At 32.8% G+C, this 24,276-nt stretch overlaps 2 pseudogenes; both read right to left on the bottom strand.

Annotated features, from left to right (window-relative positions):
* Window positions 1-17,394, bottom strand: part of LOC139848686 (serpin-ZX-like) — a 69,296-nt pseudogene extending 51,902 nt beyond the window's left edge.
* Window positions 17,395-18,050: 656 nt separating this feature from the next.
* On the bottom strand, window positions 18,051-20,603 carry LOC139848685 (serpin-ZX-like; annotated as a pseudogene).
* Window positions 20,604-24,276: the final 3,673 nt, after the last annotated feature.

Here is a 24,276-nt window from a genome sequence, read left to right as displayed (position 1 = left end):
CAATTTAATTAAACTTATTAATACTAAATACATAAATTAAATAAAAAGTAAAAGTTAAAGTAAAATTAATTATAATAATAATAATAATTAGGGTTTAATAATAATTAATTAATAATTACCGTAATAAATGCTGAATTAGGGCTTCTGTTCGTGTGTCAGGTACCCTCCGCGAGTCGCGGTAATTAATGAAGAAAACCCCACGAGTCGCGGGGATCCAGAATTCAGATGACAGCTTTAAATTCGACGCGTTTTTTTCTTTATTTATTTTTTTTATTTTCTGTTTTTAATTTTTTTTCTATAAATAAAAGATAGTTAATAAAACTTATATTTTTATAAACTAAAATAAAAATAAAGAAACTTATAAAACTTAAATATTTAACAAAATCTTAAAAATACTTATATTTTTGTTTTTCTTTTTATATTTTTGAATAATTAAAACGTATTTTTATAAAAACGAATTTTAATAAAAGTTAACTAAAAATCTTTTTTTTTTTTATATTAGCGTTGCGCTTCCGGCGTTTAAGAGATTTCCCCGGCAGCGGCGCCAAAAATACTTGATGTCAAAGCAGAGGGGTATACGAAATAGTTTATATTTTACAAGGAAAAACTATTAAATACGATACAATTTTACACAAGATATTTATTTATTTATAGAATGGATATACTTAAACCTTGCTACAACACTTATAGGCAGTGTACCTAATCGTAAAGTAGTGTAGTTTTTAGTAAGTCCGGTTCGTTCCACAGGGAAATCTTTAAACAAAGCTCAACGCTATATTAGTTTACTTTTATAAAAATACAAACATATATATAAGTAATATTATTATTATAAAGGGGGTTTTTACCGTTTAATGACCGGTTTGTCGATTTTAAAACTTTAGTCGCAGTTAAAACCTAATGTAAAATATAAAATAAATACAAGACTTAAATTAAAGCGTAAAGTAAATAATGATAATGAAATTGCGAATAATAAAAGTGCGATAAAATAAAATTGCGATAATTAAAAAGTACGATAATTAAAATTGCGATTAAATAACAATAAATAAAAGTGCGATAATTAGAAGTGCAATTAAATATAAAATAAAGGAAATTAAATATGAAATAAAAGAATTATGCTTATTTAAACTTCCGTAATCATGATGTTTGACGTGTTGATTTTAGTTTTATGCCCATGGGTTAATTGTCCTTTGTCCTGGATTATTTAATCTGTCCGTCTGGTTTTTGTCCATAACAGTCCATCAGTCATAAATATAAAGTGCGAGTGTCCTCGTCAAATTATTATTATACCCGAAGTTAAATATTCCAACTAATTGGGGATTCGAATTGTAACAAGGTTTTAATACTTTGTTTAATGAATACACCAGGTTATCGACTGCGTGTAAACCAAGGTTTTACTACTTTGTTAACAATTACACCAATTACCCTTGAATGTAATTTCACCCCTGTTTTAATTATTCTAGTGGCTATTAATCCATTCCCGTGTCCGGTTAAATGAACGATTATTCGTACATATAAATACCCCGCCCATCGTGTCCGATCGAGTGTATATGGTAATTTATAGGGACGCCCAATTGTAAATCTTTATATTAACATTAACAAACTATCATTTAGTTAAACAAATATAAAGCCCATTAATAGCCCATAGTCTAATTTCCACAAGTGTCGTTCTTTTGTCCAAACCCCAATTATGGTACAAAGCCCAATTACCCAATTTTAGTAATTAGCCCAACATCATGATTACTTCGTTTTAAATAAGCATAATAATAACTTAGCTACGAGACATTAATATAAAAAGGTTGAACATAACTTACAATGATTAAAAATAGCGTAGCGTTACACGGACAGAATTTTGACTTACACCCTTACAACATTCGCTAACATACCCTTATTATTAGAATTATAATTAAAATTAAAATTAAAATATAAATTATATATATATATATTTTACGTATATATGAGAGAAGAGAGAAATAGATTATGAATTGTGATCAGAATTCGGTTGGCTTTATAGGGATTTTCGATTTTTGGGGCTCCGCGACTCGCGGCAAAATCCTCTTCAAACTCCGCGAGTCGCGGAGAATGAATTTACAGCTCACACCCTTGGAGTCTTTCTCTGCCGACGGTTTTATAATATATATAATATATATAATTAATATAATTAATTATATATTATATTATATTTATATACATAGTTAACTTGTAATTTTTAGTCCGTTGCGTCGAGCGTTAAGAGTTGACTCTGGTCCCGGTTCCGGATTTTCGAACGTCCTTGCGTACAATTTTATATTTTGTACTTTGCGTTTTGAATCTTGTACTCTTGTAATTTCGAGACGTTTCTTATCAATAATTGGAACCTTTTTGATTGTCTTTTGTACTTTTGAGCTTTTTGGTCGTTTGCGTCTTCAATTCGTCGAATCTGTCTTTTGTCTTCACCTTTTATTATTTAAACGAATATCACTTGTAAATAGAACAATTGCAACTAAAAGCTTGTCTTTCTTGAGGAATAATGCTATGAAATATATGTTCGTTTTTAGCATTATCACAAGTTCATGAATTTTAGACTTGAAAAAGTCCACTTTAATTCTCAAAATCATGTTTAGGCTCAAAGTTTGGATCATTTAACTACCTAGACATGTTACACTACTCAATTTAGCAACAATTCATGACAAAAATCGGCCATAACCTGTTTATATCAAAAAGCCCCAAATTTGCTCAAGAACACAAACCCTAGATTATTCAAAATTTGAAGTTTAAGGCTTCTAATCATGTTAAATAGCATCAATCTAGGTTATACAAGCATAATACATAAACAATTTAAGCCTAATTACACTAAAAAGCATCAAAATCAAATTGGGGAAAAAATTGCTCAAGAACACCAAATTTCGGATTAAATGGTGTTTAGGTGTAGAAATTTAACGTTTTTCTTGAGTAATTCTTAGATAGCATCCTTCTCAACATGATTTTAGCAAAAAATTTGGTGATTAACGGTTAAAAATTGTGATTTTGGGGGTGTTTTTGGGTGTATTTTCGGAGTGTTTTTCGCTGTTATTTTTGAGTTGGGGGTTGGACTGATCAGTTCTTGCGTTATATTTTTTTTCTGTAAATTGGTCCTCCCGCGACTCGCGGGGATTAAACCTCCAAACTCCGCGAGTCGCGGAGTTTGGTATTTTTTTTTTTTTTAATCATTAACTTATTAAAACAATTAAGTAATTAATTTTAAAATTTTGTTTCCCTTGTTATTTAGGACGAGGTAGTTTCGGATCGATGTCCTAGTCCGTCCCTCGACAAAATTTTAAAATTTGTCTTTTTGTAGCGATTGTTTTAAAAGCTAAGATTTTTGGGGTTTTTTAATGTTTTTGGCATACTTTAATTCAATGAGATTAAAAATAATGATAATAAAAGTTCTCGTCCCTCCCTTGGGTAAAGCAATTTCGGTTCAAAGACCTAGTCTTCAACTTACGACGAATTTTAAAAATCATATTTTTAACTTAATGAGATAAAGTAAATTTTTGTTTTTAAATTCACACAACTTAAATATAAAATTCAAAATTAATATTAAAAATTCACACCAAACTTAATTTAAAAATTTATAAATTCATACCAAACTTATATTAATTTTTTCAAATATTTACAATTTTAAATATATATATTTTTTTACAAAGTTTATAATATTAATTTAAGATTTAAATATTAATTTTAAAAACATGGTAAAAATAAAATTAAAATCTTTTTGGCTTTTTATCCCACTTTAATCAATCAAATATTATCAAAAATATGCGCCCCTCTTTTCGGTAAAGTAATTTCGGTTCCAAGACCTAATTTAACTCATGACGAATTTTTGAAATATTTTGGGTTGATTGATTAAAGATATTTATACCTTAAGAATAAACGTTAAATTTCGCAGTGATGTAATAAATTTTTGAATGATATCAATAATTTCGGTCGCCAAACCTAATTTTATTCAATACCAATTTAATACTTTTTAGCGAACAAATTAGCGTTTATTATCAAAAGGTTAAAAATAAAAATAAAAATAAAAACTGTACAGACATACCTGTGAAATAGATTTCTTAGTTATATGATCTATCCCATTCATAAGATAGTCGGTTTAATTGGTTTTCCATGGCTACATAGGCGTAACCTCGAGCATTCAGTGTCTTTTCTTCTAAACATATGAACGGTCCGTCTCTGCATAAAGTAACAAATTCGGTATTTGAATAGGTTTGATTATTTGAACATTTACCTCCATGTGACCATTTTCCGCATTTGTGACATCGTTCTAGGTGTCGTGCTCTTCTTTTCGCTGCGGATTTTGATTTTCCTTTACCAAATTGTAACTTATTATCTTCGCATCTGGATTCTTTTCTAACTCCGTCCATTCTTTCTCTGATTACTGATACTATTTCACTCGGTAGTATGTCATTATTACGTTTAGTGATCAAAGCGTGTAGCATTAGACCATGGTTTAGCTCACAGGCAGTCTTCATTTTGTAAAAACCTAAAAAAAATAAAAATTCAGAATGGGGGGAGAAGACTAGTTCTTTAGGGTCTGCTAGGGAAAGACCATTCGGGTTCCATTTTCGAGATTTACACGAAAACAGACAATCTAACTCTAACAGAAATACATATTATCCTTTAAAGACTTGATTCTCCCCACACTTAGTTAGCTGTGGTGTCGAAATTATGATTAACTTCGTTGTCGACTTCCATCGGACCATGTATGTAATGTTTAACTCTGTGACCATTAACTTTAAATTCCATCCCATTTGAATTTATTAATTCTATCGTTCCGTATGGGAAAACTCTTTTGACTATGAATGGTCCAGACCATCTTGATTTCAATTTTCCAGGAAATAGCTTGAATCGTGAATTGAAAAGAAGAACTCTGTCTCCTTCTTTAAATTCTTTTGAACTTCTGATTCTTTTATCATGCCATTTCTTCGTTCTTTCTTTATAGATTAACGAATTTTCGTATGCTTCATGTCTTAATTCTTCTAATTCGTTTAGTTGACTTAATCGTAGACGTCCAGCTTCATGTAAATCAAGATTACATGTTTTCAAAGCCCAAAATGCTTTGTGTTCAATTTCTACTGGAAGATGACATGCTTTTCCATAAACAAGTCTAAAAGGTGTGGTTCCAATTGGAGTTTTGTAGGCTATTCTAAAAGCCCAGAGTGCATCCTCCAATTTAATGGACCATTCCTTCGGATTTGATCCTACGGTTTTCTCTAGAATACGTTTTAAAGCTCGGTTGGTATTTTCAACTTGTCCACTTGTTTGTGGATGATATGCGGTGGAGATTTTATGAGTTACTCCATATCTTTTAAGAACTTTCTCAAGTTGATTATTACAGAAATGAGTACCCCGATCACTTATTAAAGCTTTCGGTGTTCCAAACCTTGCAAAAAGACGTTTTAAAAAGTTGACTACAACTCGTGCATCGTTAGTTGGGAGAGCTTGTGCTTCCGCCCATTTAGATACATAATCAATGGCTACGAGTATATATAGATTATTATGAGATTTTGGAAATGGACCCATAAAGTCAATACCCCAAATGTCAAATACTTCACATACTTGGATGACATTTTGTGGCATTTCATCACGTTGACTTATTTTTCCGGCCCTTTGACATGCATCACAGGATTTGCAAAGAAGGTGTGCGTCTTTGTAAATTGTAGGCCAATAGAATCCAGCATCATAAACTTTTATTGCTGTTAGTTGAGGCCCATAATGCCCTCCTGTTGGTCCTGTGTGACAATGGTTTAAAATTTTACTAGCTTCATCTCCAAATACACATCGGCGTATTATTCCATCGGGACAACTTTTAAACAGGTGTGGATCTTCCCAGAAATAGTGTTTTATATCACTGAATAATTTCTTTCGTCTTTGGTACGATAATCCTTTTTCAAGGAATCCACAAACTAAGTAGTTTGCATAGTCTGCAAACCATGGTATTTCTTTATAATCTATCTTCAATAGATATTCATCAGGAAAGTTGTCTTGTATGGCCGATTCATTTAGAACTTCTAATTCGGGATTTTCAAGACGAGAAAGATGATCAGCGGCGAGATTTTCTGCTCCTCTTTTATCTCGGATTTCAATATCAAACTCTTGTAAGAGTAAGATCCAACGGATTAATCTTGGTTTAGCATCTTGTTTTGAAAATAGGTATCTAAGAGCAGAATGGTCGGTATAGACTATCGTTTTGGATAGAACGAGATATGAACGAAATTTGTCAAAAGCAAAGACAATAGCAAGGAGTTCTTTTTCAGTAGTTGTGTAATTCGTCTGTGCTCCTTGTAATGTCTTACTAGCGTAATAAATAGGTTGAAATCGTTTTTCAATCCTTTGTCCTAAAACGGCTCCCATTGCAAAATCACTTGCATCGCACATTAGTTCAAATGGTAGATTCCAATTTGGTGTTATCATGATCGGCGCATTAGTGAGTTTCTCTTTAAGAATATTAAAAGATTTGATACACTCATCTGAAAAGATGAATGGAGCATCCTTTTCTAGGAGTTTATTCATAGGGGTGGCAATTTTAGAAAAATCTTTTATGAAACGTCGGTAAAAAACGGCATGCCCTAGAAAACTCCTAACTCCTCTAACATTTGTGGGATGTGGAAGTTTAGCAATTACATCTACTTTAGCTCTATCCACTTCAATTCCTTCTTTTGAAATTTTATGTCCAAGAACGATACCTTCTTTAACCATGAAATGGCATTTCTCCCAATTAAGTACTAGATTTGATTTTTCGCATCTAATTAGCATTCGTTCCAGATTAACTAGACATGATTTAAATGTATCACCGAAGACTGAAAAGTCATCCATGAATACTTCCATGCATTCTTCTATCATGTCGTGAAAAATCGCCATCATACACCTTTGAAAGGTTGCAGGGGCGTTGCAAAGTCCAAATGGCATGCATTTGTAAGCAAAAGTACCATAAGGGCACGTAAATGTGGTTTTCTCTTGATCTTCGGGTGCTATTGGAATTTGAAAATATCCGGAAAATCCATCTAGAAAACAATAGTAACTATTTCCGGCTAATCTTTCCAACATTTGATCTATGAAAGGTAAGGGAAAGTGATCTTTTCTGGTGGCGTCATTTAATTTTCTATAATCAATACATACACGCCATCCTGTTACAGTCGTAGTAGGAATAAGCTCATTTTTCTCATTTGTGATGACAGTCATGCCACCCTTCTTAGGCACGCATTGAACTGGGCTTACCCATGGACTATCAGAGATTGGATAAATTAAACCTGCATCTAGCAGTTTAATAATCTCTTTCTTAACTACATCTTGCATATTAGGATTTAGTCTTCGTTGGCGTTGCACATACGTTTTATGACCTTCTTCCATAAGGATTTTATGTGTGCAATACGAAGGACTTATTCCTTTAATATCATGAATCTTCCATGCAATGGCTGGTTTATGAGCTTTCAGCACAGAAATGAGTTGTGATTTCTCATTTTCAGTAAGAGAAGACGATATTATTACAGGTAATTCAGATTCACCATGTAAATAAGCGTATTCCAAATGGTTTGGAAGTGGCTTTAACTCTAATTTCGGAGGTTCTTCTATCGATGATTTATATCGATATCTGTCTTCTTCTTTTAGCATTTGAATTTCTTCTGTTGTTGGTTCATATCCATTAGCTATAAGTGTAGCTAACATTTCAGCTTCATCAATTGGTTCATTACCTTCTCCTAAAGAACATTCTCCTGTTCCTTGTAATTCTGGAAATTCTTCTAATAATTCTGCATGTGCATCTATAGTTTGAATATAATAACATGTATCATCTGCAGATTGTGGTTGTTGCATTGCTCTATCAACTGAAAAGGTAACACTCTCATCCTCTATACTTAGGGTCAGTTTCTTACCGAACACGTCTATCATTGCTTTAGCCGTGTTTAAGAATGGTCTTCCTAATATGAGAGGAACTTGAGAATCTTCTTCCATGTCCAGAACAACAAAATCTACTGGAAATACTAAAGTACCAACTTTAACTAGCATGTTCTCCATTATCCCTCTAGGATATTTTATTGATCTATCGGCTAGTTGTATGCTTATTCTGGTTGGTTTTAATTCTCCAAGGTCTAGTTTAGCGTATAGTGAATACGGCATTAGATTTATACTAGCACCTAAGTCTGCCAATGCTTCTATTGAACTAAGACTACCCAGAAAACATGGAATTGTGAAACTTCCTGGATCAGATAGTTTTTCTGGTATTTTATTCAACAGCACTGCTGAACAATTAGCATTCATAGTAACAGCCGAGAGTTCTTCCATTTTCTTTCTATTTGAGATTAGATCTTTCAAGAATTTAGCATATCTAGGCATTCCTGAAATCACATCAATGAAAGGAAGATTTACATTTATTTGTTTAAACATATCCTAAAATTTGGATTGCTCGGCTTCAAGTTTCTCTTTCTTCATTTTACTTGGGTAAGGAAGTGGTGGTTGGTATGGTTTAACATAAGGTTTATCCTTAACTGTGTTATCTTCATTAACCTTTTCAACTACCGGTTCTTTTTCCTTATCTTGATCAGGTTGTGGTTCTTGTGGAGTAGGAATAGCTTCATCAGAATTTACAGGTATTTCAGGTGGTTTAAGTGTTGTACCACTTCTTGTGGCAATAGCTTTAGCTGTTTCATTCCGGGGGTTAGCATTTGTATTACTAGGTAGACTTTCCGGTTTTCTTTCACCTATTAACCTTGCTAGGTTACTTACTTCTTGTTCCAGATTTTGAATAGAAGCTTGTTGATTTCTAAATGCTTGAGCATTTTGTTCATTGGTTTGTTTCTGAGAGGTGAAAAACTGCGTTTGAGTTTCAACTAGCTTCGTCATCATATCTTCTAAATTCGACTTTTTATCATCGGTTTGTTGTGGTGGTTTGTTTTGAAAATTAGGTCTTTGCTGATTATAAGTATTATTGGATACTTGTTGATTGCTAGGACCTTGTTGGTTGTTGTATGGAATATTTCGGTTATAATTTTGGTTTTGATTGTAAATCGGTCTTGGCGGTTGATAATTATTCTGATAATTATTTCCAGGCCTTTGGTTTATGTATGAAATATTCTCTCTTTGTTCCATTGTTAATTCAATACTGAGACAATCTTTTGTCAAATGTGGTCCTCCACACTGCTCACAACTAATTCGTATTGAGTGAATATCTTTAGTCATCTTTTCCATTCGTCTCTCCACAGCATCTATCTTTGCGGAAATGGAATCTAAGTCATGGCTAGAATCGGCTCTAGCTACTTTAGATGATCTAATGATATCTTTTTCTTGGTGCCACTCATGTGAGTGGGAAGCAGTGTTATCAATAATTTTGTAAGCATCAGTTTCGGTTTTCTTCATAATAGAACCACCAGCTGCTATATCTATGTCTTTCCTTGTAGTGATGTCGCATCCTTGGTAGAATATTTGTACTATTTGACAGGTTTCTAAACCATGTTGCGGACATCCTCTTAACAACTTTCCATATCTTGTCCATGCCTCATATAGAGTTTCATTTGGCTTCTGTGTAAACGTAACAATTTCTGCTTGAAGTCTTACGGCTTTAGATGCAGGAAAGAATTGTTTAAGAAATTTGTCAACTAAAACATCCCATGTATCAATCGCCCCTTCAGGTAACGATTCCAACCAATCTTTGGCTTCTCCCTTTAAAGTCCAGGGAAATAACATGAGATATATCTGTTCATCCTCCACTTCTCGGATTTTAAATAGTGTGCAGATCCTATTAAAGGTACGTAGATGTTCATTTGGATCTTCCTTCGGCGCACCACTAAATTGGCATTGATTAGTCACCATGTGTAGAATTTGTCCTTTGATTTCATAATCTGGCGCATTAATGTCTGGATGAGTAATTGCGTGACCTTGGCCAGTGCGTTTAGCTCTCATTCGGTCTTCCATACTTAAAGGTTCCAGATTCTCCATAATTGAATTTGTTGAATCGGTATCACTAGATGATTCTGATTTAATGGTTCGTTCCTCAACAATCTCTGTTTGAATAATTGGTGGCTCCGGAGGAAAGTTTAATGGTTCAGGATCTACGAACCGTTCCTGAATATTTTTCGGATTCTCAATTGTGAGGTCGGGTTCAAAAAATGGATTATCGGAAATTTGAACTGAAGTACTTGGTCGACTGGATGACGATTCTAAAGAAAAATCAACGGCGGTTATATTTGCTAAATGTCTTGATCTAGTTACAGGTGGTGAACGTACAAAAGGTGGTGAATGTCTTGCTCGGTGCATTCACTGAATATCCTATTAGTTTTAAAAAGGAAAGAAAAATTATAATAAGTTATCCAATTAATAGACTTTTCTGATTTTGCCCACGTTTTGAATAGCCAAAAGATGCAGCAGAGGGGCAGGATTCGTTTGGTCTCAATATAATTGAGGACTGTTTGGCTCCAATAACCCGGTCCACGTACAAATCCAACTATTACTACGAACCAGAAAATTTTGATGTCTATTAATTTAACCACTTAAAATAAATTTTCGTAATTTTAAGAAATTTAGATAAGAAGTAGAATAAAAATCTATGTCCTAAAACTAGAGTAGCGAGAAATAAGAAAGAAAAAGAGTTCGTCGCAAAAGGTCGAAAAAGAAAAATGGTTGAAAAATAAAAGGTGACGAAAAAGAAATAAAAGAAAATTATAAAACTTAAAAATACTTGACTAACCTAATCTTATTACTACAACTAACTTAAAATTATAATCTCAAATTGAAATTACTAATTGGAATGATAATTGATACATAGTAAAAGGTGTCTAAAAATATTAAAGCTTACAGGAAAAACTAAATCCCAAATGAAAATAACTTAAAAAGAAACTAAAACTTAAAAAGGCGTCGCAAAATTCTAAAGCACCTAAATCTTAGTCTAAAGAAAAAGCACTTAAGGAATTCTACGGAAAAGCCTAAAAATCTAGGAGTAAAAATGATTATGGCAAAAACTAAGTTTAAAATTAAATATGAGCGAAAAAATACAAATATTACGCTACAACGATTAAAAAGAGACAAAATATAAAAATATACAAAAAGTTGTAAAAAGTACAATTTTTATAAAAATATTATTTTTATATTATTTATTTAATAAAACTACTAATTTTACAATTTAATAAAACTAATTAATACTAAATACATAAATTAAATAAAAAGTAAAAGTTAAAATAAAATTAATAATAATAATAATAATTATTAGGGTTAAATAATAATAATAATTAATAATTATCCGTAATTAATGCTGAATTAGGGTTTTGTCGCCTGTCAGTAAATCTCCGCGAGTCGCGGTATTTATTGCATCAAACCCCGCGAGTCGCGGGGTTCAGAATTTCAACTCTGGAGCAGTTTTAATTTACGCGTTTTTTTTTTTTTCTGTTTTCTGTTTATATATAAATAAAAGATATTTAAATAAAACTTATATTTTTATAAACTAAAATAAAAATAAAGAAACTTATAAAACTTAAATATTTAACAAAATCTTAAAAATACTTATATTTTTGTTTTTCTTTTTATATTTTTGAATAATTAAAACGTATTTTTACAAAAACGAATTTTAATAAAAGTTAACTAAAAATCTTTTTTTTTTTTATTAGCGTTGCGCTTCCGGCGTTTAGAAAGTTCCCCGGCAGCGGCGCCAAAAATACTTGATGTCAAAGCTAAGGGGTATGAAATAATATTGAAGTTTACAACGAAACACTATTAAATACGATACAATTTTACACAAGATATTTATTTATTTATAAAATGGATATACTTAAACCTTGCTACAACACTTATAGGCAGTGTACCTAATCGTACAGTAGTGTAGTTTTTAGTAAGTCCGGTTCGTTCCACAGGGAATCTTTTTTAAACAAAGCTCAACGCTATATTAATTTACTTTTATAAAAATACAAACATATATATAAGTAATATTATTATTATAAAGGGGGGGTTTTACCGTTTAATGACCGGTTTGTCGATTTTAAGACTTTGGTCGCAGTTAAAACCTAATGTAAAATATAAAATAAATACAAGACTTAAATTAAAGCGTAAAGTAAATAACGATAATGAAATTGCAATAAAAGTGCGATAAAATAAAATTGCGATAATTAAAAAGTACGATAATTAAAAGTGCGATTAAATAACAATAAATAAAAATGCGATAATTAGAAGTGCAATTAAATATAAAATAAAGGAAATTAAATATGAAATAAAAGAATTATGCTTATTTAAACTTCCGTAATCATGATGTTTGACGTGTTGATTTTAGTTTTATGCCCATGGGTTAATTGTCCTTTGTCCTGGATTATTTAATATGTCCGTCTGGTTTTTGTCCATAACAGTCCATCAGTCATAAATATAAAATGCGAGTGCCCTCGTCAAATTATCCTTATACCCGAAGTTAAATATTCCAACTAATTGGGGATTCGAATTGTAACAAGGTTTTAATACTTTGTTTAATGAATACACCAGGTTATCGACTGCGTGTAAACCAAGGTTTTACTACTTTGTTAACAATTACACCAATTACCCTTGAATGTAATTCACCCCTGTTTCAACAAGTTTATTAACTATTAATCCATTTCCGTGTCCGGTTAAATGAACGATTATTCGTACATATAAATACCCCGCCCATCGTGTCCGATCGAGTGTATATGGTAATTTATAGGGACGCCCAATTGTAAATATTTATATTAACATTAACAAACTATCATTTAGTTAAACAAATATAAAGCCCATTAATAGCTCATAGTCTAATTTCCACAAGTGTCGTTCTTTTGTCCAAACCCCAATTATGGTACAAAGCCCAATTACCCAATTTTAGTAATTAGCCCAACATCATGATTACTTCGTTTTAAATAAGCATAATAATAACTTAGCTACGAGACATTAATGTAAAAAGGTTGAACATAACTTACAATGATTAAAAATAGCGTAGCGTTACACGGACAGAATTTCGACTTACACCCTTACAACATTCGCTAACATACACTTATTATTAGAATTATAATTAAAATTAAAATATAAATTATAAATATATATATATATTTTACGTATGAGAAGAAGAAGAAAAAGATGGATGAAAATGATCAGAATTCGGTTTGCTTTATAGGGAGTTTCAAAACTGGGGGCTCCGCGACTCGCGGTGAAATCCTCTTCAAACTCCGCGAGTCGCGGAGAATGAATTTACAGCTCAGTCCCTTTGGAGTCTTTCTCTGCCGACGGTTTTTATTTATAAATATAATATATATATAATTAATATAATTAATTATATATTATATTATATTTATATACATAGTTAACTTGTAATTTTTAGTCCGTTGCGTCGAGCGTTAAGAGTTGACTCTGGTCCCGGTTCCGGATTTTCGAACGTCCTTGCGTACAATTTTATATTTTGTACTTTGCGTTTTGAATCGTGTACTCTTGTAATTTCGAGACGTTTCTTATCAATAATTGGAACCTCTTTGATTGTCTTTTGTTCTTTTGAGCTTTTTGGTCGTTTGCGTCTTCAATTCGTCGAATCTGTCTTTTGTCTTCACCTTTTATTATTTAAACGAATATCACTTGTAAATAGAACAATTGCAACTAAAAGCTTGTCTTTCTTGAGGAATAATGCTATGAAATATATGTTCGTTTTTAGCATTATCACTAATGCTCTTAGAAAGAAATGGTAATGGCACGATTTTGATTTGTCAAATTACCGGAATATCCCGGAAAAGACCGGATCATCAAGAGAATATTTTCTTGATATGTTTAGAGATTAGATAGAATGTAAGAGCCGTGTAACATGGCATATGATGATGGTACTGTGAATCATCACATTCCATTAGAAACTTAACATGACTTACTGTAATATAATGACGTTGATCAAGTGTCATTATATTATACTAATTCATGTATCAGTTCCCAACACTACTTCAAAACATTCATATTTCAATTTCGAAGATTTCAGATTTTATAAACTAACATAGTTTCTTTTATGTTGTAACGCAGATATTACGGAGAGATACATGATCTCAGATAAGAATAGTTGTGAAAATTCTCCAGAATGTGGAGAATATGTATAACGGAAGATATGAAGATATCTTATAATATCTAAGATAAGATGATGATGAAGAATATCATCTAGAAAGGTTTAGAATAAGGAGTAGGGTTCTTAGTCTTGTTGGACTTTCTACCTTGTTGGACTTAAGCCCACCCTACTCTAGCTAGTGGCCCATTTATTTAGCCCAAATATTAATGACTAGTGACCCAATAATAAGTAAGACAAATGTCCATTTATTAGAGGGAACATGCTAGCATTTGTGTCAAGTATTATCCTTAATGTTGCATGGGATCCTAGCATAAGCACCAACTTTAGACAACCATTAACCAAAAAGCAACTTTTTGTCCCCCTTATCCCCCCTTAATTCCAACGGCTAAGAGGCCTTCCCTCACCCTCATTTCTCTATAAATATAAGCCTTATCCCATCCATTTTACACTTGCTCTCATTTGTATTTCACACACACTTACTCTCCTATTTTCTCTCTAGTCTTTCTCACTCTAAAACTTGTAAGCTTTTGAAACTCTTCTTCTTCTTCTCTTATTCAATTCGTGTTCATCATCATTCTTTGAAGATCAAGCTTTTTAGCTTTGATCTTGATTACTTCTTGCAGATTCTAGCATGAATTCTTCAAGAACATGGAAGATTCAAGCTTTCTAGCTTTGAATCTTCACCTACTTTGTAGATCTATATCTTTTTAGCTTTAATCTTGTTATTTATTTATAAAGATTCAAACTTTTGTTTGTAATCTTCATGTAACTTAAAGATCCAAGCTTTATGCTTCAAGATCTTCAAGAACAACCAAGATGCAAGCTTTCTAGCTTGAATCTTCATCTCTTTTTGTTGGATCTAAGTTTTCTAACTTATGATCTTGTTATAAAGATTCAAACTTGTGTTTGTAATCTTCATGTAACTTCAATATCCAAGCTTTATGCTTCAAGATCTTCAAGAACACCAAAGGTTCAAGCTTTCTAGCTTTGTAACTTTGTAACTTGTGTGAAAAGGATCCAAGCTCTCTAGCTTAGGGTTCCATCACTTTATTTGACTTATATTATGTTCATACTTGTTTGATTGATGTAAAGTTTGTAGCTTTAGTTATGAATGTAACTTGTAATTGTGTTAAGACTAAGGATATGATGTAACCTTGGTTCATCATCCATCTAAGACTCTTGAATGAGTTGTGTTCTTACTTGGTCTTAACATGTTGTGTATTGATGGTGGAATCTTGGTCAAGGTGATGCTAACCCATCAACGAGTTGTACACTTAAAGCTACAAGCATCAAGGATGAGAACCGTGATGAGCATCAAGTACTAAGAACCCCACCGGAGCACCTTGCTTACTATTTTTCGTATCTGATCAGGCTCCTGGGCTACTGGAAATGTTGATTTTCAGGTATCCTGGTTCGAGTAGATGATTTTCCGTTTAAGACTCATCTCAATCCGAGTTACGGTTTGGGATTTATGGCCTTTTCTAAATCACTACACCCTTGTAACGTTGTGCTGAAAATTCGGACCTACTCACACTTAAACCGTTGCCACGGTCAAACCAAGACGAGTTTGAGTCTAGAAATTGGTCATAAACTAGAGGACTCCCATACGGAGCCATGGCCACTGATTTCGCGTCTTTTCGATTTACGTAGAGGCCGTAGCAGGTGATCAAAGTAAGCCTATTGTTACGACCTCTATACTTGATTAACTTACTTAGCTTTTACGATGATGAATGATGATGATGATGACACTTAAACTTATTTTGTGCACTATTAGAACTTATAAGGACAACATACTGACCTAGTAACCTTTGATTTAGGTTGACGACCTTTCGGACCGACTTATTACTTGCACACTTTCGTATCAACTTGTATTGCTTATTCACTGTGAGTTATAGCATCCCTTTTTACTACTTTTTACTATTTTTGGGACTGAGAATACATGCGCCTTTTTATGTTTTACTTATTTGACACGAGTACTTAAACTTTACATATGTGTGGGTTATATAACGGCATAAACTTTTCCCTTAGCACGGTAACGTTTAACTATTGGTTTTTGAACCGGTAGACGCGAATCTTAGATATGGATCCATAGGGCTTGACATCCCCACTCAGGCTAGTCGCGCTAGCATTTAACGGGTGTTTAATACTTCGAGGACATACGCACTCGCCAGGTGTACTTTTAGGGGGTGATATTTATATTTACGTTAAGTCTAGTTACCATGTGCCCACAGTTAAGCATATACTTTTCATACTGATTTGAAATACTGATTTAAACTGCTGGTTGAAGCACTAAAATCTCGTGGTCTACATTACTTTACTGATTACAAACAAACTATAGCTCACCAACATTCGTGTTGACTTTTTAAGCATGTATTTCTCAGGTGCTTAGACGTTGTTGCTTCCGCTGTTAGACTTGTTGCCTTGGTGTTATAAACTTGCTGTTATAGACTTGCTGTTATGGACCTGCTGTTTTAGATTTCCGCTGCATTACTTAGAGATGTCTCAATCATGGAACTTTTCTTTTGCATTCGTAATTTATGTTATTTTCAAACAATAGCTTTGTAACGACCTTTGGGTCACATACTTATGTTTATGCTTCTATTCATAGGAAGCACGTTATCTTTTGTAAAACGTTATCTTTTCATGAATGCAAAACGGGTTTTCAAACAGCATATATTGTTTGACCTTGTAATGATCCTGTTGTTGATGATCCGTACACGATGGTTTTGTACGGGGCGTCACACTACTTGTCAGACTACTTCAAAATTCCGCGTAGTTAGGATGAGTCGAGGACTTCCATGGATGTTTGATAATTACTTGATTTGGTGGTTTATAGATTATTACTAAATTTTATTTCACTACACATATCTATTAATATACAAATCTACTTCTATGAGATTTTGAGCAGGGATTAAACTAAGTATTTAAATTTTAAAAAATTTAAATAACAAAGAAACAATTGCGAGTAAAATAGAACTAACCCTGGTTTGGAAATCGACTTGATTACAAGTAGCTTTATGAACAGTTTCCACAACCTGTTTAAATGAAGGTTTGAGAGAAACAGTTTGCTCAACCCAAGCTCCATTTGCAAAAAACAACTGTGGCCCACCCACTGGACTACCATCTACCATGATCATGGACACAAGCTGTGAAGAAAGAGCGTTGAGTTCATCAATGTTTTTAGCTTTTAAAAAAGATAGCAACTGGTCAAGTGTTAGGCCTTTGGAACCTGCGGCGATCAAGTTAAGAACAACATGGATTGAAAGTGGAGAGAAAACAATGTTTGAGTTGTGGGATTTGTTCAGAAGGTGATTTGAGAGTGTGATAGAAACATGGGTTTTGTTTTTGATTGATTGTTGAGTGTTCATTTTTGTGAAGGAACTTAAACAAAAGAGATAGATTAATAAATGAGATGGTGTGACTGATATTGTGGTGGTGGGAAGACTATATATTTGATGTTTCGGCAACACTGTTAAGGAACCTGGCCGGCTTTGACTAATTTTATTAAACATACTTCTTCCCTAAGATTCATTTAGTTTAGATTAAATTTTACGGAGTAATTAGCATGATTTAAATAAGATATTAGTCATCATCTCACATTATTATTATCATCATTGATTACGCATCCATTGAAACATAATTCCTAAATAATACAAAAAAAAACGTTAACCTAAAAAGAGACAAATGTCAAAACCACATTAATCTGCAATTTGGTGTAGGTACAAATATGATGAAAATTTCCAAAATAGAATTACAAAAGAGCCTTCAATGAGTCATAATACTATAAAACAATATAAAGTTAATGAACGAAGCTAATTTCATACAATTATGTGATGCAAAACAAATTTGTAACAACTATGGAGCAATTATATGATACGGAGTAACATACTTAAAATCTGTCAAATAAGACCACAAATTTCCTGTTTACCTAAACTTGAAAATAATAAAGCACCCAATAATGTGCATCAACTAGACTCATAAAAGCCAATATAAATACAGTCATAATATTCGATAAACTCCATATTTATGCATCTTGCAAACAGAACGGTTCCACAAACAGAACGGTTCCACTCGTGTCTTCTCTAATCACAAACAAAAATGGATGACTTGCAATAAACTCCATATTTATGCATCTTGCAATAGAGACTGTAGCTGCTGCAGCTTTTGTACCCTCTTCATTCACCTCCACAAACGATTTATGATGAATAGTCGATATATATAGTTCGTCGCCCCTTGTACACAGCGTTATATTAGTTAGACCTCCTACAGGTATGAAAGGCGACACTAGACCTAATTCCTTTAACATATCAGAAGCTTCAAATGCATACGAAATCCTAAACTTTGGGATCATAACCTCCTCTACTTCTACTTTTTTCGCTTGGAATATAAGATTCGAAAAAATCAGATTCTGAATCTATTTGCTCAACTAAACTTTGAAGTCCGTCCCGTTCATCAGGGAGATAAAAGTACATTGTGAAACGACATTTATCTTCGCCTTGTTCATAAGGTAGATCCAAGACTTTGAAACCGTCGTATTTGTTAGATAATTGAAATCCTTAATTATTATTGACTACGTCGATCACTATTTATAGATTACATTACACCCTAGTAAACCCTAATCCCACAAACGGGCTGGGCTAATACTAACAAGCCTATGCATATATATATATTGTCTAACACTCCCCCGCAGTCCGAGCGGCGAAATCGCGAAAGCTCGAGACTGGAAGAAAACACTATTAAAACAAATAAAAGTAACTATTTTTTTTCTCTTTTTTTGTCGCATTAAATAGACTGATATTCGTCTATAGAGTTGCAGATTTCTTAACGGCTTCTCCTTTTCCGTAGCGTTTTTTTTCCTTTTACGCCGTGGCTTGCTGTGCCTAAGGATCAAGTACCGCTTTGATATGCTACTTTTGTCGACGATAACAATATTCTTCAACGCTGCAAAACAGAGTTTTTTTTTTTTGACAATATTCTTTTTTTTTGTGTTTTTTTTTTTATATTTTTTTTTCGTGGTTTGGAACCTAGTTTAGCTAGGCGGCTCATCCCCACGCCGATTATGATTGTAGATCTACTACAATTAAGAAAAGAACATAGAAATGGAGATCTGGTCACGAAAATATGATCATATAATTCGATTGATAGAAAAAGAGTAAGACAATAAAAATGATAAAATAAAGCCTAATCTAATAGGATTTTAACAAGAAGTGAAGAAGTGATGTGAGATATTAAGATGGATTTGAGTCTGACGGTGCAAAACAGATGAAGTACACGTACACCGAATTGGAACAAAGGTATCTTTATTGTTATTGCTAAATGGTTTAATTGGGCGAGAAAAGGAAATAAAAAACAAAAAACAAAACGGTAAGATCTCCTATCATCAAAATATAATCGATGATCATCGGAGAATAACAACTTCAAAGAAAGAGGTTCAACCAGGATCATAGCTATCTGATACCATGTTAGATAATTGAAATCCTTAATTATTATTGACTACATCGATCACTATTTATAGATTACATTACCCCTAGTAAACCTTAATCCCACAAACGGGCCGGGCTAATACTAACAAGCCTATGCATATATATATATATATATATATATATATATATATATATATATATATATATATATATATATATATATATATATATATATATATTGTCTAACAGTATTGACCAAGAATTTGTTTTTGGTTAGTTGTCATGTACGGTACTTGAACTGTGCTTCCATCGAGGCGATGGAAATCGTGTAGTTTTGTCATTGACCGGTCAAACTTCTACTTCCAGTCTCCCTTAAAATAGAAAGCATTTGCGAACATTATTGCGGTTTCATTGCTAGCCGCCTCAACTGGAAGCAAGTCTTTAATCAGTCCACTAGTTTTCTTTTCGGCCCACATATTCACTTCATCGGCTACCTCATTAGGCTACATTAATCAATAAATACAAATTTTATACTACTAGTGAAGATTAATGACAATTTGGTATCGATCCCACCACCACACTAAGAAACATTAACCATAAGTAAGTAATAAATTGACAAAACAAAAAAGTAATATTACTAGATGAAAAAACTTTATCATGTATTTTTCAAGTTAACTTACCCATCAAGATGAATTTGGAAACATTCAACAACTTCAAAACTTACACTATTCAGGAAATATGAATTAATGGCTAACATAATGTACGTCACTAAATCTGATATTTCATACTTATAAAAGGGGTGTTTAAATGTGATCTTTTGTTATATATAGTTGCGTACTACGGAGTATTAACAAAAAAAAGTTGTGAAAACTAACCTTATTCCTGAAATCGCCATACTTATAAGCAATTTTATGACGAATTTTCCTCCTATTTTCATAATAAGAACGACGATAAAGTGTCTGCTCAACTCAAATTCCATTTGCATACCTTAAAAGAGGTCCGCCAAAACGGCTGCCATCACCCAAAACCGAGGACACATGCTGCGAACGAGCATTGACGTCATCAATACTTTTTGCTTTCAAATAAGATAGCAACTGTTTGAGTGTTTTTCCCATTGAACCCACCGCAAGGACTGTATCGATAGAAAGCGGCGAGAAAACAAAACGTTTGATGTGTTGGATAAAAAGTTGGTTGCAAGTAATTTTTTATGGTAACATGTTTTTAGCAGTGTTGATCACGGTCGTTCAGAGTGGTAGCAGTATACATAAGAAATGCAATATAGATTGAAGAACAAATACAAATACAAAAAGATACAAAAAAGAACCCAATATTCCTTCCTCGTGTATGAGAGTTTGATCCCGATCTGATCACCATCACAACCGGAAATTTAGTTCAACTAGAAAGTTTATATATTCAACTTTTAACCGAGAAGTTTTCGTAGTTGCAGGTTCGGATTTGATTGAGTTAATATCTGAATCAGAAGACGCAATTTATTTATTTTGTTTAGGTTATAACAGAAATAAAAAACCTGAGTTCAGGCCCAAATAAATTAAGCTAATTAAATTCAGATCAATCCCATGTAATAGATATAGACTAGTTTTATGAGCCCGTGCGTTGCACGACATTTGAATTAATTATCATTCGATAACGTTAGTATTAATACTTATCAAATGTACAATAAGATTACAATTGCAATGGACTAACAAATAGTTTCTGAGCCCGTTCGTTGGAACTATTTAACTGCAATTGACAAATAGTTGATAAAATATCAAACATGAGCCCGTAAAAAGTTGCTTTAAAACTGACTGTTAATAATAATTTTTAATTTACATCTCTAATTGTGTATGCTTTTAATCCAAACTAATTTTATTATGTCAAATCTCAAATGATGCAGAGCGGACATATATATTATCTATAAAGATTACTGGAGGAAATCCGGACCAATCTGAAGACATGGACGGTAAAACCCCCTCCCCGCTGCCCCCACACTAAGCGAAAGACGATCTGGATGGATACTTCAGGTCAGGGATAATATTGAGTGCAATGTTGCAGCCAAGCGGAGTCGAACTCCTGACCTCTCGCTGATACAATTACAATGAAAAACCCTTTATTATTGATAACATTTGTATCAAAAACATCAGTATTTAATACTAAAGCATAGGGGTGTTCATCGGTTCGGTTTTCAGTTTGTTCGATTTATTCGGTTCGGTGTATTCGGGTTTGAAAGTTTTTTTTTGGCAAAACTGAAAACCTAACCGAAAACCGAATTCAAAGTTAAAATCGAACCGAACCGAAAACCGAATACAAACTCGGATTCGGTTCGGTTTTCGGTTAAACCCGAATATTATGTAAAAACTGAGAACGATGGTAGTTTAATTGTGGCATTACTGATGCCTTAGTATTTGTATCCTAAAACAATGACGTGTTATTAAAATTATCAAGAATTTGATGATTTATTAATATTTACAACTTAATTATGACGTTTACTATTTCTGTTATTAAGAAGAAGAACATAATAATTTGAGTAATAATTATAATGTGAGGTACCAAATCGTCATATGGGTGAAAACATATTTTATTGATTTGATCTCGAATTATAATGACATTAAAACATAAATATACAAATTAAATGTATAAAAATTTTGAGTTTGGTTTTGAATTCGGTTTTCGGTTAAACCGAATTCGGAATTTTAAAAACCGAAAACAGAACCGAAAACCGAATTTTAATTCGGTTTCGGTTTGACTCGATCCGAAAACTGTTTTTCAAATTTGGTTTGGTTTATTTCCGGTTTGGTTTCGGTTTGGTTTTCGGGTACAATTTTAAACCAAATACTGACCACCCCTACTAACGCATAGACGATGATGTAACAACCCTGATTTTTCCGTTACTTCCGTCAACCTTCCGTTAGTTTATTTAACGGCGATTATTTAACTTTTATGTGTTTACGTGTATTAAATGCGTACTTGATCTTCGGAGGGTTTTAATAATTAGTATGGGTTGATATTAATTCAAATAAATATTTCGGATAATGAAATACGATAAAAACGATACGATTTTGATAACAGCTTTTTGAGCAACGAAACGCTCGGGTTTATTTTAATAATTAATTTTATTAATTATTAACTTTTTAAAATATTTAATTTATTGGGTTTTTAATAAATTAAGCGATTGGTTGCGTTTAACGATCGGGTTAGCGTTCCGGGCCTTCGGTACGACTAAACGACACTTGAAACGGGCCACGAGTACAAGGAATTGGACAACACGAGCCCGGGAACCCATCCCAAGTGGGCCACGGCCGAACATCCCCTCCCCACCCATTTAATTTCTATTTTGGGCCATTTATTTGTTTTAGTCCATGATTAATTAGATTTAGGGCTTAATATAATTAATTAGTGAAAAACCTAGACTTCATTATTTCTCTACACCCTAAAAACAGTCGACTAATACCCCTCCTGCCTCTCCTTCGTCGTTCATCATTCCCTCACAAACACCATCGATTTCTAATTTTTAGATTAAGTCATTAACACAAGAATTGCAATTCACAACGCTAGCAACGCATTGGTATAAACAATTTTATGATCCAAGGTAAAATCATATGAACCCTAACCTTATTAAATCTGATTTTTATTGAAGTTTTATAGTAGATGATGTCTATTGCTCAAGTTTTGATGGTTGTTTATTGTTTAATGCGTTAAATTGCTCGTCTTGATTGTTTGATGTAAAAACCGAATTATATATTGCATGATCAGTGAATTTTGATTTTTCAAATACATAATATTATGTGATAATCATATTCCTTGCGAAAAAACTATTGAGTTTAGGCTTTGGATTCGCTTGATTTCGTTTCCGTATGATTAAGTTATGTCAATTTGAATTATCGTTGTATTTTGTTTCTTGATCAGAAATTTGGTATTGATAGAAAACGAATTGGCATGTGAGACTTATACCACTGGAAAGATAATGTAAATACACTCAAGTTAGACTAGGATATCATGTCGTTTGCTTATGTGTAGCCCGAGATATGCTAGAATTATTGTAAATGTAGTTTTATACAGCACTTGCATGAAAATAACCTTGTATGATAAAATGTGTTAACTTTTGTGATTAAATATTTGCATATTTGAAAATTAGACAAAAAGTACTTCATCTTTCATGTATATATCATAGGCTAATTGTTTCTAGATCTTCGGATAATCGTAAGCGAATGTGACTAACTAAATGAGAATCGAATCTGTAAATTGATCACGGTTTTGTACTCTGTGGATTATGTGAATTGTTTGAACATGTATTCTTCTGGAAAATGAAACTTTACATGATATTTGACTTATTGTTAGTTTATTTCAATCTCTGAAACCTTATGCATTGGGCACAATAGAGTCATACTTTATGTGAATTCTGATTTGAGCTGAAAACTGAATGTTCAACTTGCACGAATAAACTGTACAAATTGGTTAAACAAAAGTTGCTATATTTTTTATATGTGTTACTTTGATTTTTCCTTGAACTATTTCCACTGGTCTTGTATCAATTTCATGTTCTTAACTTCGGTTATAGCCAAAATGAAATCAGTGCGCGGTCAGAAACTGACCTGGCAAACCCCAAATGTATCCCTTCTGATTCCTGACTTTTATTTGTCGTATGAGTCCCTGGCTGGACTTTTTGGAATAAATTTTAAGTCTATTTATGATCTGGAGTTTTTCATATTTACTTGAATTTTGTACTATGAGATAATGTGCTAAGTATGCTACGCGTTCATGGATTTGGTGCACAACGATAAACTGAAATTGTGAAAATGATTATTCATGACCTAAAACGTATTGTATGAC

This window comes from Rutidosis leptorrhynchoides, chromosome 5 (assembly GCF_046630445.1).
Source record: "Rutidosis leptorrhynchoides isolate AG116_Rl617_1_P2 chromosome 5, CSIRO_AGI_Rlap_v1, whole genome shotgun sequence".
In the NCBI taxonomy this organism is placed as follows: Eukaryota; Viridiplantae; Streptophyta; class Magnoliopsida; order Asterales; family Asteraceae; genus Rutidosis; species Rutidosis leptorrhynchoides.
Note: the sequence above shows the minus strand (reverse complement) of the source record. Positions and strands in the feature narration are given on the sequence as shown.